General features: G+C 37.5%; 1 protein-coding gene across 1 annotated transcript in view; it reads left to right on the top strand.

Moving 5' to 3' along the window:
• LOC150096673 (twitchin-like) overlaps positions 1-18,649 on the top strand; it is a 2,440,784-nt gene that overhangs the window by 261,639 nt on the left and 2,160,496 nt on the right. The window lies entirely within an intron of this gene.

Here is an 18,649-nt window from a genome sequence, read left to right as displayed (position 1 = left end):
GACTTTTTTCAAATATGCATTTTTCAATGGTCTTCATATACCATTTGCCAATTCTTAGCGAATGGTCTGTGAAGGTTTAAAAGCTACTTGTATTCCATGTGGCTTGAGGAGTTTAGCAATTTTAGTAGAAACTGTCCCTGTAAACGGAATCACAATAGTAGAACTATAATGTATATCTTCCGGTCGTCTTTGTGGGGGATCACAGAAAAGAATCTTGTGGATCAATTTCCGAGGATAACCATTCTTTGTAAGATTATTTCATATCAGGGATAGTTCATCTTGGAGGTCTTTATCATCAGTTGTAATGAGAGAGGCTCTATTTTTTAGCATATGCACAATGCTAAGTTTCAGAGTAATATGGTGTGAAGAAGTGGAGTGTAAGTATCTACCTGTATTGGTAGGTTTGCAATAAACTGTAAAGCTGATGCGTCCATTTATTTGTTTCTTAATTAATATGTCCAGAAATGGTAATTGGTTATCTTTCTCCAGTTCTTGAGTGAATTTAATTTTGTGATGTAAAGAGTTGATCTTGCTTAGGAAATCGAACAAATCCTTTTCCATATTTTTCCAAACAATAAAAATATCATCAACTTATCTCCACCAAACTGTGGGTTTAGGGTCCAGTTGAGATAAAATTTTATTTTCAAATTTCTCCATAAAGAGATCAGCACAAGGTGGTGAAAGGGGGCTTCCCATTGCAAGGCCTGTTAATTGCTAGTAAAAAGATTTATTCCATAGGAAAAAGTTATAATGTTACTTCTTTGTTCCACTGATGGAACAAAGAAGTAATGTCTTGAGGGAAGAAGTTTCCTAAAATGTCGATCACTTCCTCCACTGGAATATTGGTAAATAATGATGTCACATTCAGGCTTGCCAGAAGATCTGTATTGGCGATCAAGATGTTGTTTAATTTCTCCACGAAATGTTGTGAATTTCATATGCAAGTATCCGAATTGCAGATGTGTGCTATGAGAAGACTTGTAAGGTGTTTAGATAATAAATATGAAGGCAAATTTATACCATCAATGATGGGGCGTAACGGTATTCCATTTTTATGGACTTTTGGAGAGCCATATAATCTCAGCATTAGTGGATGCATTGACTTTGATCTCCTTTTTAAATTTCTTGACCAGCTATCCATATTACATAATAAATCGTTGGTATCATTATTATTATTATTATTTGACACCTCCAGAGAGTCCAAACACTCGTCGATGGAGAGTGTGCCAAAAGCATCGAATGATTTGTCCCCTTCCAACTACTAACCGTGCTAAAACTTACTTAACTGAGCCATTAGTAGCAGAGGCTCTACCAATCGAACATGGTGATGCTTTAAAGTAGGATCTGAATCTAAAAGACGGTAAATAGATAGTAAGTAGGCGATCTTATCTTTGTAATCACTAGTATTTAAGATCACTGTACAGTTGCCTTTAAAGATGATTATTTCTTTATCTTTCTTTACCCTAAACATAGCTCTTCTTTCTGGAAGGGTGATGTTTTTGTGAGGAGCTCTTGAAGAAGAGAGAATGATACTGCTTTTAAGTCTGAGATCGTTAGCTGTGGGTTCCGGTAGCAACGAAATGACCTTTTCTATATTGCATATAATGTCCACTTTAGGAATTAGATCAGGAGTAATAGAAAAATTGAAGCCTTTTTTTAAGTATACTCACTTCTGGTTTTGATAGAACACGATCGGAGCAATTAAATTTAACAGTGTTGTCCAGCAAACTAGGTTCTGACTGAAAATGTTTTTCGTAAAGAACATTGAATTTATTGATTTGGCTTTGTTTATTGATAAGGCCTTGTTATAGCTATTATTTATCATTCTATCTAAAAGTGACAACGTTTTGGTCTAAAGTACCAAAAATTTCGATTTCGAGTATCAGATTTCGAGGAAATATCCTCGAAATCTGATAGCATTGAAAGTCTATTTGACATAGTTCAAATCTGATATGTTGTATCTGCTTACGTAAAAGAGCCAAAGATGTTTTAAAATAAATATGCTTAGCTCGTCTTGAATGGAATCATTCTCTCAAAATAAGAAACTTAGGAATGATGTTATGGTTTCTGCATATCTTCAAAAACGTAAGGTAATTTAACAGTTTAGCCTTTTTACATTAAAGTAGCTCAAAATGACGTACCTGGCATTTCGTTTTTCCATGGAGGCTATCCATGATAATAATAATAATAATATTCATGTGGTCAAAAATAATTTTATTTTCATGAATCGCCTCCATGGGGAAACTAAACACTATTTATGTTGTTTTGAGCTACTTAAATGTAAAAAGGCTAAACTGTTAAATCATCTTACGTTTTTGAAGAGATGCAGAAACCATAACATCATTCCTAAGGTTCTTATTTTGAAAGAACGATTCCATTCAAGATGACCTAAGCATATTTATTTTAAAACATCTTTGGCACTTTCCCTTGAGCAGATACAACATATCGGATTTGAACTATGCCAGATAGACTTTCAATGCTATCAGATTTACGAGGATATTTCCAGTACCTTACACAGGGCTCAGTACTGGGACCTATATTGTTTAACCTTTATATCAATGACATTGTCCTTGGATTGCAAGGGGATATTTGGTTGTTTGCAGATGATGCCAAGCTGGGAAAGGTTATTACTAATAGTGCAGATGTGTTAGCCCTGCAAGAGGATTTGAATAAGCTAGATAAATGGGAAAATGATTGGGGTTATCAGTTTAATGCAGCAAAATGTAAGGTCTTGAGGTTTGGGAAACATCGATGGGATGCTGCATACTCTATGGGAGGAGTTAAACTGGAGGAAGTAGGAGAGACAAGAGATCTGGGTTTTAATTATTGATAGAAAACTGAAATTTAGGGGACATATTGCAAAGGTGGTGAAGGTAACACAGAGGATTGCTGCAATAATGAGAAGGACACTGACCTGCAGAGATAAAAGGTTTATAATTCCATTGTATAAGACTCTGATGAGACCACACTTAGACTATTGTTCTCAGATCTTGTCCCCAGGATTTGAAGGGATTAAATTAACTGTGGAAAGGCATACAAAGGCAGATAACAAAGGTGGTTTCAGGACTATACAATGTTAGTTATGAGGATCGGCTGAGGGAATGTGGACTGCAGAGTTTGATAGATAAAAGAAGGAGAGGTGATATGATTGAGACTTTTAAGCTGTTGAGGCTTAAAAATCTCAGTGAGGTGGTTACAGGGTTGACCCTGGGAGTTCTTTCACTTGGTCAAACAGCTGGAAAGAGTGATGACAAGAGGCCATCCCTGGAAGATACGAAAGGAAGCCGTGAGCAAGAGGGTGAGTACTGGTTTCTTTGCATGGAGGGTGGGTGAACCATGGAATGCATTGCCTGATGGAGTGGTGAGAGCGAGAACGGTCAATGAGTTTAAGGAGTGGTAATAGACTTTGTTGCTTAGGGAGGACCTCCCCTCGTTGAGTCTTGATAGGCTTTGTGTTTCTTAGGAAGGTCAACGAGTTTAAGGAGTGATAATAGACTTTGTGTTGCTTAGGGGTGGGGGACCTCCCCTCAATGAGTCTTGATAGACTTTGTGTTTCTTAGGAAGGACCTCCCACGATGAGTCTTTTCACTCCATGGAGGCCTCAATAATAATAATAATAATAAATAATAGTTATGACAAGGCCAAATCAAAGCCAAATCAAGAAATTCAATGTTCTTTATGAAAAATATTTTCAGTCAAAACCTAGTTTGCCGGACAACACTGTTATATTTAATTGCTCCGATCGTGTTCTACCAAAACCAGAAGCGAGTATACTTAAAAAAGGCTTCAGTTTTTCTGTTACTCCTGATCTAATTCCTAAAATGGACATTATATGCAACATAGAAAAGGTTTAATTGCTACCAGAACCCATAGCTAATGATCTCAAACTTAAAAGCAGTATCATTCTCTCTTCTTTAAGAGCTCCCCAAAAAAACAACACTACTCTAAAGAGAAGAGCTATGTTTAGGTTAAAGAAAGATAAAGAAATCATCATCTTAAAAGCCGATAAAGCAACTGTACAGTGATCTTAAATACTAGTGATCTCAAAGATAAGATCGCCTACTTAATATCTACTTACTGTGTTTTTAGATTCAGATCCTACTTTAAAGAATCACAATGATACCAACGATTTATTACGTAATATGGATAGCTGGTCAACAGATTTAAAACGAAGATTGAAGTCTATGCATCCACTAACGCCGAGACTATATGGCTCTCCAAAAGTCCATAAAAATGGAACACCGTTACGACCTATCGTTTATGGTATAAATTTGCCTACATATTTATTATCTAAACAACTTGCAGGTCTTCTCAAAGTACACATCTGCAATTCGGATACTGGCATATGAAATTGACAATATTTCGTAGAGAAATTAAACAACAACTCGATCTCCAATTCAGATCTTCTGGCAAGCCTGAATGTAACATCATTATTTACCAATATTCCAGTGGAGGAAGTGATCAACATTTTAGGAAACTTCTTCCCTCAAGACATTACTTCTTTGTTTCATCATTGGAACAAAGAAGTAACATTCTAACTTTTTCCTATGGAATAAAACTTTTTACCAGCAATTTACAGGTCTTGGCCTTGCAATGGGAAGCCCTCTTTCACCACCTTGTGCTGATCTCTTTATGGAGAAATTTGAAAATAAAATTTTATCTCAACTGGACCTTAAATCAACAGTTTATTGGAGATATGTTTGCAATATTTTTATTTGTTTGGAAAAATATGAAAAGGATTTGTTCGATTCCTAAGCAAGATCAACTCTTTACATCACAAAATTAAATTCACCTCTAGAACTGGAGAAAGATAACTAATTACCATTTCTGGACATTTTAATTAAGAAACAAATAAATGGATGCATCAGCCTTACAGTTTATCGCAACCCTACCAATACAGGTAGATACTTACACTTCACTTCTTCACACCATATTTCTCAGAAACTTAGCATTCTACACATGCTAAAAAATAGAGCCTCTCTCATTACAACTGATGATAAAGACCTCCAAGATGAACTATCCATGATATGAAATAATCTTACAAAGAATGGTTATCCTTGGAAATTGATCCACAAGATTCTTTTCTGTGACCCCCCACAAAGACGACCAGAAGATATACCTTACAATTCTACTATTGTGATTCTGTTTATAGGGATAGTTTCTACTAAGATTGCTAAACTCCTCAAGTCACATGGAATACGAGTAGCTTTTAAACTTCACAGACCATTCGCCAATTCTTGAAATCTCCAAAAGATAATCATCCCTTTTTGAAATATGCCAGAGTTTACAACATACCCTGCTTGTGTGGCTTAAATTATATTGGCCAGACTTCAAGAAGTTTTGAAATCAGAAAAAAGGAACACATAGGAGACATCAATAATAATAGAGAAGACAAATCAGGGTTAGCCTTTATTTTGCTTGGACTAATCATGTTATAGAATGGGATAAAAGCTCCATGCCCTACTTATAGGAGGATTTCTGCTCCCGAATGATAAAAGAAGCTACAATAGTTCTTTGTTCAAAAGAAAACCTAAATAGAAACCATGGATTAATTCTGCCTGAGATCTGGAAGATCCTCATTAGATCTTTCAACATGCCAGAATTAAATTTGCTGCCAACTACAGAACGCTCCTACATGATAAAAACCTGAAATTTAGAGGACATATTGCAAAGGTGGTGAAGGTAACACAGAGGATTGCTGCAATAATGAGAAGGACACTGACCTGTAGAGATAAAAGTGTTATCATTCCCTTGTATAAGACTCTGATCAAGCCATACTTAGACTATTGTTCTCAGATTTGATCCCTAGGATTTGAAGGGGATAAATTAACTGTGGAAAGCGTACAAAGGCAGATAACAAAGGTGGTTTCAGGACTATACAATGTTAGTTATGAGGATCGGCTAAGGGAATGTGGACTGCAGAGTTTGATAGATAGAAGAAGGAGAGGTGATATGATTGAAACTTTTATACTGTTGAAAGGTGGTTACAGGTTGACACTGGGGAGTTCTTTCGCTTGGTCGAACAGCAGGAAGGAGTGATGACAAGAAGCCATCCCTGGAAGATACGAAAGGAAACCATGAGCAAGAGGGTGAGTAGTGGTTTCTTTGCATGGAGGGTGGTTGAACCATGGAATGCATTGCCTGATGGAGTGGTGAGAGTGAGAACAGCCAATGAGTTTAAGGAGTGATATGATAGACTTTGTGTTTCTTAGGGGGGGAGGACCTCCCCCTCGATGTGTCTTGATAGACCTTGTGTTTCTTAGGAAGGACCTCCCACGATGAGTCTTTTGACTCCATGAAGGCCTGGATAATAATAATAATAATAATAATAACTTTAAAGATTCCAAGCTATTTTATAAATAAACCTAGTTTTAATCCATTTCCCAAGTAAGCAAACAGACAAGTAAGTCAAGTTTGCACCTGCAAGTAGGGGTGACCCTGTACGTAGTGCAAGTCTAGGCAACTTGTGGTAAAGGTGGAATAAGCTCTGATCACTATTCTTAATATTAACCCTTAATGCACAGCACATCTGCTGGAGTAGATGTATGATGCTATGTATTAAAGGCAAGGGGGCCACTCCCCAGACCGGTTTCGAACTTTATTTAAGTCTCGTCAGTTGGAGCATCCAGGAGATGTGCTGTGCATTAAGGGTAAATATTAAGAATAGTGATCAGAGCTTATTCCACCTTTACCACGAATTGTCTAGACTTGCACTATGTACGGGGTCACCCCTACTTGCAGGCACAAACTTGACTTACTTGTCTGTTTGCTTACTTGGGAAATGGATTAAAACCAGGTTTATTTATAAAATAGTTTGGTATCTTTAACGTATATTATACCCAAGGTAAAAAACTTTCTACAATAATAATAACTAGTAGATCATACACGTGCTATACCTGTGATGTATGCATTCTTCTGCTTTTATAAAAATGCAATTGTATTCGGTCCATTTATGATTTCAGTGCAAACAGTTTTTTAGCATTTAAGTGTTCTTACATTTATATAATTTTAACCCTGATGAAGCCAACAGGCACAGTTGGCGAAACTAGTTGGTATAACTTAGTTTAAAATAAATATATTTGATCAAAAAAAAAACCAAATAGTAGTCATTCTCTCCTATAGTTCTCATAGTCAAAAATAACCATATTATTATCTGTTGATACCTATCAAACAGCTAGTTTCCAATCCAGTTCACTAGTCTAATATCCAACTCTATCCAATCTAGTTTGACTATCCACTTATCATGTAGTAATCTATCAAAAGCCTTTGCAAAGTATTCCATGTCCTATATCCAATGCTGCTCTCACCTTATTGTAATATCTCATCTTATTGTAATTTGTCAACCCAATTATGGATCTTGATTCTCACCAGCCTTTCCAACGCCTAACACACAGATTGGCCTGTAATTTGATGCTTGAATTCGATCAGAATGAATCTTTATCATGTGGTACAATCTTGCCTTCCATCCATTCCTTTGATACTTTTGACCCAATGTAAGGCTCATATTAAAGAAATATTGTCAACTCTTTTGCACATTCCCTCAAAATGTGCAGTGATATATCATCAAGTTTGCTCAATTGCTCTCTTGCTCACTTATAGTCAATCTCTCCTTTTCATAATCCACTGCTCTCAAATCCTCCATGATGTCACAATCGCAAGGATGAAATACCATTATGAACTGCTCATTAAATATTCCAACTATTATCCTCTGCAGCATATGTCTTTATACCATTTTCACCAATGAGTGTCATCCTATCATAATAATTTTTTTTTATATTTTATTTTTGCAAGCTACATATCAAAAAATTTCCCTAGGATTTTTTTGGCTTCGTTAATTATCTGCTGTTCATACTCTCTTTTTTTTACCCTTACCAACTTGGTTCATAAGGGTAGCAAAAATACACCGAGTCACCCTACTTATCTGTTCTTCGTAATTCCTCATGAAATTGATTATTGCCACTCTGTATTTTTTTCTGTATTGCATGAATAATCTCTTCATTCATTCATTTCACACCTACCTTATTTATGCTACTGATTTTTGTAATACATTTAGCTATTACTTCTACTAGATAGTTCTTGAATATCACCCAGGTACATTAGATCTTTCCACCTAACTCCTCATTCCATGCTACAGCTGCAAGTTGTCTCCTGAGCTTCTTGTAATCACCAGCCTTGTAATTTGACATATACCCTTTCCTCACAGAAGTCCTCACACTGCTCACAGTCATCCTGTTAATCACTTCATGGTCACTCTCACCAACTGGAGGGAGATTTGGCACCTCATTTATAATAACATCGTGTGATGAAATGTTCAAATTCAAGACCCTCATTCCTTGTATGTTGTCTGTTGCATACTGCCTGAGGTAGTTGTCCCTCAAAAACTCAAGAAACTCTTTTTCTTTAATTCTGGTTGCTATTTTATCATTTTATCATCCCAGTCTATATTTCTCTAATTAAAATCACCCTGAGTAATTACCCTTTTCCTATTTGTTTAGCTTTATTTATTTATTTTTATTATTTGGCATATGGCAATCTACATGCAATTATAAAAGGTACATAAGTCAGAATAGATATGTATAAAGTAAGTGACAAACAATTAGAATAAAACAAAGACACTTATACTTTCAACAAACAAACCACTTATAGGTTAAGATCAAGTTGTCTGATCCAGTCTATAACGGGCATTGTTGCCTCCAAGAAGTCGTTTCTTTGACCCATGTATGTATGTATGAAGACTGCACACAGTAGAAATGTGTTGGATTGATTGAATCAGGTGCCTGCAGTTGCATTCTGGTGAGGGGAATTTTTCCCCACTTGTACAGAGAGCTTCCACATCTTCCATGTTCAGTGTTATCCATGTCTTTCGGCTGTTCCATACCCAGGATGTTGAGAGAATGCCTATCACACCAAGTTTTGAGTTGGGCATTGGTATTTATGCTCCACATTCATTTCCATTATTCTTTGGTATTGTAGTTGGTCGTTTTCTCGGGTGTTTAGCTTCACGGAGAGGGGGGGGGGGCTTTCTTGATTTCAGTCTGTTGAGCTGTAGCTTTAGTATGTCGTTGTGTATAGGCAATTTAGTATTTCTGAGTATTTTATCATATTCTCATAGTAGAGCATTGTGTCTTCGTAGGTCTGGTGGTATTAAGTTACTCAGCATAGGGAGCCAGTAAACAGGAGTTGTTTTTATGGTTCCAGTGATAAGTCACAGTGTAGTGTTAAGCTAGCAGTCAATTAGTTTGGTATGGCAGCTATTAAGCCAAAGTGGAGCACAGTACTCTGCCACCAAAAAAAAACAATCCAAGTCAGATGTTTGTAATGTGGTTGCTGCTGCACCCCAAGAAGTGCCACATAATTTCTGGATGATGTTGTTTCTAGTTCTTATTTTTCTAGCTGTGTTTTCAGCATGTTTCTTATATGATAGGGTGTGAACAAGTGTAACTCCTAGGTATTTAGGATATTTGTTATGGTGTAGAACTGAATTTCCAAATCGGATGTTCAGCTCGTCATGTGCCAGTTTATTGCTGAGATGGAATGTTGACACTTCAGTTTTACTTTGGCTTGGTTGCAGTCTCCATTTTTTAAAGTAGGTATGCATAGCAGCAAAGTCATTTATGAGAGTTTCCTCCATCCATCTTAGTTCTCTATTTCTGGTGGCTAATGCTATGTCATCCGCATAGCAGAATTTTATAGCTACTGTATCTGGCAGGTCAGATATGTATAGGTTAAATAAGAGAGGGGGCCAGTACTGAGCCTTGTGGTAGGCCGTTGTTGAGTTTCTATTGATTACTGATATTTCCTCCAAGGACAGCTGGGAAATATCTATTGCCGAGCATATTATTAACATGCTGATTTGTTCTTCAGCACTGTAGTACTTTCATTAGTTTACACAGCATGCACTCTTCCCAGACAGTGTCGTATGCAGCAATTAAATCAAGGAAAACTACGGAAGTTTTTAGATTTCGTTGAAAGTCCCCCCTTCAGATGATGTCAGTTCCAGAACCTGGTCACAACAACTGCGATTGGGTATAAAGCCTGCCTGTTCTATTGGAACGTGTTCAAGGATGGTGTTGCTTATGCTGTTGTACAGTAGTCTTTCCAGTACTTTATATGTGCAGCTTAGTAGTATGATTGGACGATAGTTTTGTGGGTTGTCAGTTAATTTTCCTGGTTTGGGAAAGGCTGTGATCTTAGCTCTCTTAAATTGTTTGGAAACACGCCGGTATTCATTATTTCTGAGAAGAAACGGCAAGCCATTTTTTGGTATTTTTGGCAGCATGAATAAGAAATTCCTGGTGAACTCCGTCAAACCCTGGGGCCTTTCCCGTATTTGTATCATCCAGTCCATTGTTGATTTCCTCATTGCGGAAAGGTCTTGCATATTCTGATTTGTCTTGTAGTTTTGCCTTCAAGTCTCTGGCTTCTCTTTTAACTTCGATGGTATGGTTTCTATCATGTTGGCATCTTGAGATTCTAGTAACGTGGTTAGCAACTTGATTTGACATCTGTCTCTTTAGTAGTCATCATTGTCAAAGGTCAAAGCCATCATCAAGGTCAAAGCCATTGACCTTGACAAGTGTGTTGTTGTCTTGTCCCCAAGTCATGGAGGAGATCTTCTGCGATTTCCAGATCACTGCTCTCCATAAATTTCTTGTAGAGCTGTTCACTCCGTTCGTTCCATCCACAGGGAAAGATATATCCTTTCGTGACAACTCCTACAAATCGATTGTAGTTATTGGGTACAGGAGGTATGAAACAAACACACTTGTCAAGGTCAATGGCATATATTTCCCAGTCGGGGAATGGCATATTTCCCATAGACCATTCCAATGGCGGGATGGAATCTTCAAAGATTCCATCTCGGGCGGGAATTGATCGGACAAGAGGTATTTTTATGCTCATTTAAAGGAGGAGGATTGGTCGGTGTTGGCTGTGAGGGAAGTCACTAAGAATTCTTCTTTGAGTAGGTAGAGGTTCATTCATGTTATTAGAGGCGATGAAGCAGAGGTCAGGATCTCTTTTCCATGCTGCTGATCTGAAGGTGCCATGTTCTTTAGCGTCAAAGACCAAGTAGATATTGGAGGCCTCAGCCCAGTCGGCGAGGGCTGTGCCGCATTCATCATTCTGAGCATACTTCCATAAGTCATGGTGGCTATTGAACTCTCCTGCATATATAGTTGGGTGACTCAAAAGAGAGAGGACTTGTTGAGGCCATTGAATGCTTGGTGGCTTGTAGACATTAGCAAGCGTCAGATCACCCGACTTCGTCACGACCAAGTGACATCATCACTTGATGCAGTAACAAGTTCGATCTGCTCGATGTTTTTGCTGACGTATGTCGTTACGCCATATGCATGGTGGTAAGTTGCTCCTACAAGCTGGTAGCTGTATATTTTCCCTCTTCTGTACAAGTCTTCTTCAGTAGTGGCATGCGTTTCCTGGAGGAGTACAATGTCTATATTTTGGTCAAGAAGGAATTTTGAAAGGTATTCACATTTTAATTTGCTAATTCCTTCGATTTTAAGATGACAGATTCGGACTTGGAGTCCGAGATTTCTAGTCAGTTGGTTCTTCAAACCATTCACTTCTGATTGCTGCGTGCTGCATGTAGTTAGTAGCCAGGAGATCCATGGATAGACTGGCTGCCAAGGTTGCTCTAGCTTATTTAGCGTTATCCAGGGTGCACCACGAGGAGGTGAGCTAGGATTGCACCCCATTTGTTTAGCTAATTTGCTTATACATTTCTTGGTCACTACCCTTCACACTATGAGGTCTATAACAGTATTCAGCAAAGGATTTCATTCTGTTCATCTCTATCTCATACCATACTGCCTCAAAAAAAGAAAGAAAAAAAGACATTATCACTATTTTTCCCTTGCATCTCTATCTTGTATGGACATAACTCTTTTTTTCTGTCATCAATAGCACTCGACATCCCTTTTTATCCTTTCTGTCTTTACGAAATATATCATACCATTCTATCTCTATTCCTTTTAGTATACAATCCTCATCCAACCATGTCTCACTTATGCTAACTATTTTTGGTTGAATCAATGCAACTATTTCATTTCCCTTGTGTGACATTTCTAGCATTCATATACAAACATAATAGCTCTTTCCCGGATCTATAACAAGTTTCACTGATACCACTCATTAGATGCGACTTCTCCATAGTTTTCTCAAATTTCTTTTTCTCCTTACTCATCCTAGAAACTTCTTCAAATCCAACTGTTTTTTCTACATATCAGGTTATCCCCTTTCTGTTTTGTCTACACATGTATTCACTTCTTCTTGGAGCATCAACTTTTTCACTCTGTGTTCTCTGGTCCACCCTGAGTCTCCCTGTTTGTCTTGTTTTCTTTCTCTACCAGATTCATTTTCTACACTTATTACTCTCCCTTTCAGCAGCCTCTCCAAATGATTCCCACTAAAACCATGTAAATTCAGTCTTTCACTCTTATACTTCTTTTTCAAACTCATTCCAACCATTAACAAACTGCACTCTACACTTCTTTCTCTTCACACATTTATGCTAACATATCATTCATAGTTCTTGCTTTCCACCTCATCTAATCACTGTCATACCTGGGCAGCACACTGACTACCTTTCCTATCACACTATTATCTTTTATCCTTCTCAACAACCTCCTGATATCCAATCTTACATTGTTCCCAGTCAAGTCATTTGTCCTTACTACCACTACCAGCTCCTTATTTGCTTACTCCTCATTTTCAATGCTTCAATCACTCTATTCATTTTACCCCCCAGAAAACAAACCTTGTGCATTCTCTCGTTTACCACACCTGTAATAATTTAATCAACAATGCCAATAACTGATCTTTCTTAGCCTTTCTCATACCACATAATTTGTTTTTATCTTCTTCACTCTTCCATACATATCTCCAATTCTTTTCCTTTCACTCTGCATCTGCCTCGTGTTCACCAACTCATCGTTCCAATCTTGCATCCTTTTTTGGCTATCATTCGCTCTCACTATTTTATCATCAGTCACACACATTTGTTTACCGTCAACCCCGCTTTCTACCTTACTGTTAGTTGCCCTCTGTTTTTCAACATCATTATTATTGCCCACTTTATCATTAATTTCACTATGTTTTTCAATGTCATTATTCCCATTTTATCGTAAATCCAACTTTTTTCCTTACTTTCACTTCCACATACTCTTTGAACCTTCACACAATCTTCGTATATCATGTCAGTTATGATGCCATGTTCCCTACTGATATTTAAACTATTAAACTCATATTTAACCAAGCCTCATGGTCCATCAGAATATTGCATTTCCTACATACCCAACTGATTCTTTTCTCTTATTCATCCTCTCTACATAAATATCCATGACATCTTCCCATGCATACATACTAGATTCACTGAACCATACCATTTTTGAAAAACTCATGTCAGTTACTTTATTTGTTTTCTGCACAGACCTATGCAACGATTTGCCTTTCACCACTATGTTGTATCAGTGTGCCAACAAAAACACCTAAGAAATTTATCCAAACACTGTTCCACACAGTAAAAATTGATGAAAATATTTATTTTTTTTAATCATTAACTTGTATGATATTTGGATTCAGACTCATTGAGCTTTCAGTTGATGAGCTCACATAAAAATTTAGACTTACTCAGTCTGTGTGTGTGTGTGTGTGTGTGTGGAAGGGGGGGGGGATACCCTGACCAAAACCTTATTTTCAGGGTTATGTGTATGGAAACTGTGAAAGGAAAAGTACAGAAAGAAATATAAAAAATCAGAATATTTTTTAATGCATGTTTTCATAATGTGGGAAAGAAATCTCACAAATATTTTTGTGAGATTTCTTATAGAAAGACTTAAATGCTAATCAATAATTGGAGTAACATTTTTGTTAATGTGATTATCATTGTGAATGTTGTTAACCTATAGTACAATAGTACCATGGAATGGACTAAGGATTTTAACCATTTCTTTATTTATTATATATATATTTTTTAAAGTATAATCCAGAAACCATCTTCTAGGTACTAAATATGGAACTTTTTGAAACCACTTCAAGTCTTCGATAAGTAGGGATGGTCTGGCTGTGATAGTCATCTTCTACCCAAAAGACAATCAAAAACATCCATGCCCATGGTAGGATTCAAGCCCATAGCCTGTTGGTTGCAGAGTGAGTAAGCTAACCACTCAGTCACTCATGCTCACTTTGCAACCAACAGGCTATGAGGCTTGAATCCTGCCACAGGCATGGATGTTTTTGATTGTCTTTTGGGTAGAAGATGAATATCACAGCCAGACCATATATTACAACTTTTCAACATTGCTGCTATGACATTTTTAAAGTACACAGTTTCCTGCAATGAGTCTTGCAACTCCATGGGGGTCAAGGAAATAATAATTGTAATAGTTGGAGAAAGACAAACACATTTACCACCAGTTTTGTACTAGTTTGTGCTCTTTCACTTAGTTCTCCTATGTTTAGTAATTATGCCCAAATATTTGTGAATAAGTTATTTGCTTCTTGTAAACATACGTGTAATCATACTATGTTTAAATGTTGAGATGTATATTTAAATTGTAGATTAATTACAGAGGTAGCAAGGTTTTTTTTTTTTCCCCTGGAAACTCAGGTTTTTCATTCTGTGTATAGGGAAATTGGCCATGAGAACACATGCAATTTATAGACACAAAATACTGCTTTTGTTGGTAATGGGCAGTAGATGGCATTGCTGATGGTAGTGTCTTTGTGTGTATTTGGAGAATTAAGTAGTACAGGAGATGATGAGATGTATGTAGTGGAGCAGAGTAGGTGCCCTCCCGTGACGAGTCCTTGAACTCCTTGGAGGTGTCATGTAATAATAATTATTAACATAGCTGAGTAAGTGAATTGTGTAGAGAATTATGAAATCATGAATTTCCATAAGTATATCAATAATTTATTAGAATTAAGATAAATGTAAGATATGAAATACGATCATAATTCATAAGATATGAATTATATTACATCTTGAGCTGATAACTGGAGAGTGAAGATAAAATTTGAGCGAAATATTAAATTTATCTTTTGTTCCTTCATTATTATTATTATTATTCAGGCTTCCATTGAGTTACAAGACTCGTCATTGGAGGTCCATCCTAGAAAACACAAAGTCTATCACACCACTCCTTGAACTTATTGACCAATCATGTTTTCACCACTCTATCAGACAATGCATTCCATGGTTCAACCACCCTCCATGAAAAGAAACCACTCCTCATCCTCTTGCTCACAACTTCTTTTCATAACTTCTAAGAATAGTCCCTTGTCCTTGCTCCTACCCACTGTTCCACCAAATGAAAGAACTTCCTGAGTCAATCTCTCAACAGTTTAAAAGTCTCAATCATATCACCTTTCCTTCTTCTATTAACCAAACTCTTCAGTCCACATTACCTCAGCCTATCTTTAAAATTAACATTGTACAGTCCTGATACCATCTTTGTTATCTATCTCTGCACCCTTTCCACAGTTAATTTATCCCTTTACAATCCTGTTTCTCAGGATTTGAAGGGAATATTGAAAACAATAGTTCAAGTGTGGTCTGATCAGGGCTTTATACAATGGAATGACAATTCTTTTATCTCTGCAGTTCAGTTTCCTTCTCAGTATTGCAGAGATGCATTCACCAGCAATAAGTTCCCTGAATTTCAGGTTTCTATCAATCATCATCCCCAGATCCCTTGCCTTCCCTATTTCCTCTAGTACAGTTAATCCAACAGAGTATGCAGCCTCTCATCAATGGCGACTTGTATTCCCAAACTTCAAAGACTTTATATTTAGCTGCATTAAACTGCATCCCCATTCAATTGCCCATCTGGTCTGTTTATTCAAATCCTGTTGAGAGCTACAACATCTGCACTATTACTAAAAACCCTTCCCAGCTTCATGTCATCTGCAAAATACTGAATATCCCCCCCCCCTGCAATTCATTGACAATGTCATTGATATAAATGTTAAGCAATACAGGTCCCAGTACTCAGCCCTGTAGGACCCCATTTATAATAATCTTCTGCTTCCTTGATACTGCTCCCTTTTATGAAACTCTGATAACTATCAGATAGTCAATCCCAAATCCAGTTGACTAACCTGACATCTAAACTCATGTGCTGCAACTTAAATATCAGCATATCATGTGAGGGAATGAGAGATCTAGGAGTGATGGTGGACAACGACCTAAAATTCAGGGGCCACATTACACAAGTTGTGAAGTTGTCACATCAGATAATGGCAATGATGCAGAGGACCCTGACATGCAGAAATAGAGAGGTTATTCAGGATTATTGTGCACAGATTTGGTCGCTGGGTTTTCATGATGATGAGGATATGTTGGAAAGGTTCCAAAGAAGATTCACAAAGGTTGTCAGTGGTCTTTGGAATACTATAGTTCTCCATATCCTCCACTATGAGAGGACATAAGGCATCGCATATAAGCTGTACTCTACCACTGCATTTTCCTTTCCTATCCTGTCAAAAAATGCTTTACTCTGTTACTTCTCTTCCTGTCGGTATATCATCTTGGAGTATGAGGACAGATTGAGGGAATGTCATGTGCAGTGCCTCATGAATAGGAGGAAGAGGATGGATATGATTGAGACATATAAGCTAGTAAGCAGTTGTTATCGGATCGACATGGAAGAGATCTTTCATGGAACAGGAGAGGGGGATAGAACAAGAGGTCATCACTGGAAACTGTATAAGGAGAGTGTGAGCAGAGGAGTGATGAGTAGGTTCTTTGCATGGAGAGTGATGGGTGAGTGGAATGCATTACCTGAGTGTGTTGTGGATGTAGACACATTGAATCAGTTTAAAGCACAGTTGGATGAACATTGTGTGCAACAGTCTGTACCTCCCACGATGAATCTCCAACTCCATGGAGGTCAAATGTTTATTTATCTACTAAGTCAAAATCACATGGTCACTCACTCAATCTAGGGGCAGAGTTTCCATCTCAGTTATAATCAAATCTTCTGCTACTATGAACAAATCTAAAATTCTTAAATCTTGTGCTCCTTCTTCTATATATTGTCTAAGATATTTGTCCCTCAAGAATTCCAGAAATTCTATTCCCTTTCTGCTACATGCAGTTTCTTCTTCTTAATTTATACTTCTTTAGTTAAAATTTCCCATAATAATCATCCTCTTTGCACTTACCAAGCCTCAACTGCCTAAACATCTGCTCCTCACCCTCTCTGTTCCCTGACTTGTAGCAACACCCCACTAAATATCCTGTTCTGCCCATCTCTACCTCACACCATATGCTTTCAAAATCATTAGTACTATAGTTCTCCAAATCCTCTACTATGAGAGGACATAAGTCATCGCGTATAAGCTGTACTCTGCCACTGCATTTTCCTTTCCTGTCCTGTCAAAAAATGCTTTACCCTGTTACTTCTCTTCCTGACAGTATATCATCTTTTGTGAACCACGTCTCAGAGATCCCAATAATCTTTGGACAGGCTGATGCTATCAGCTCTACTAATTCATCTCCTTTATTCCATATACTCCTGGCATTAGTATAAAGAATCAAGGTATTCTCACTGTTTCTATACCTATCATTATCTCCTCCAGATGCCACTGGATTCAGCATTACCTTATGTATTCCCCCCCCCCCCCATGCACGCATTCTCACAAGAGGCTTCCCTGCTACTTTGCACTCTGATTAGTTTCCCTACACTGACTTGTTCAGAGAACAGCATTCTCTTCAGATGCCTACATTAATCTCTTGCACACAGTTCCTTTCTGTCCTTACTTGCCCTCCAAGCATCCACATTTTCCAAGCCTCTCTTTCGACGCATTCTGGCTATTATACTATTCAATGTTGATGCTCTTCTCCACAGCTCTGCATTACTATATCTGGGCAACATGCACACTATCTTCCCTCTCTCAGTCTATTTCCATACAACTTCAAGCATGAACCTCAGATCTCTTGCCATGCAATTCACAGTGTCTCTCAAGTTGTTCATGCCCACCATCACAATTATCTCATCCACCCTGTCATTTTACCTTCATGCCATAGATCATCGAGTCTCTATACATCACACCTAACCACTCTGTTTCTTCCTTGCTCACCTGCATCTCTCACTCTCTCTCTCTCTTAACACTTTCTTTCTTTGTTCCCCTACTTTGCTGTTGTCCCGTCATTTCTCCATCCATGGCTCCACCACTCTCTTGCATTTTTCTCATTCCCTCTTTTTTACTGATTCTCCTATTCTCTCCTCTTCTATCATTCCCATAATTTCTATCATTCTCCTACTCTGATTCGCTTTGCATTCATTGTTTCCAGTAGCTTAATCTCTTCTTTCATGCTTTTCAACTAATTACCAAGACATTCCACTTCCTCTTTCAGTGCATCTATCTCTCTCTCTCTTTGCATGCTACCTATTCTTGCTTGCCATTCATCATCCCTGTTAATACAATTTTCAAAAACTTCACAATGATTCAAACTTATCATACTCCCTACTTTTATTTGTTCATTTACATTCTGCTCATTATTTTCATCCTTGATCATGCTACTCAGCTCTCTCTCGGTCGGTATTCTCCTGTTTCTGACATAATGCTACCAAGTTCCATTATACTAATGTCTAAATCATAAAGCTCTTCCCATTTTCTACAT

Source organism: Typopeltis vanoorti, chromosome 18, assembly GCF_054136105.1.
Source record: "Typopeltis vanoorti isolate ZY-2024b chromosome 18, IOZ_Tvanoo_1.0, whole genome shotgun sequence".
Lineage (NCBI taxonomy): Eukaryota > Metazoa > Arthropoda > Arachnida > Uropygi > Thelyphonidae > Typopeltis > Typopeltis vanoorti.
This window is presented reverse-complemented; position numbering and strand designations above follow the sequence as displayed.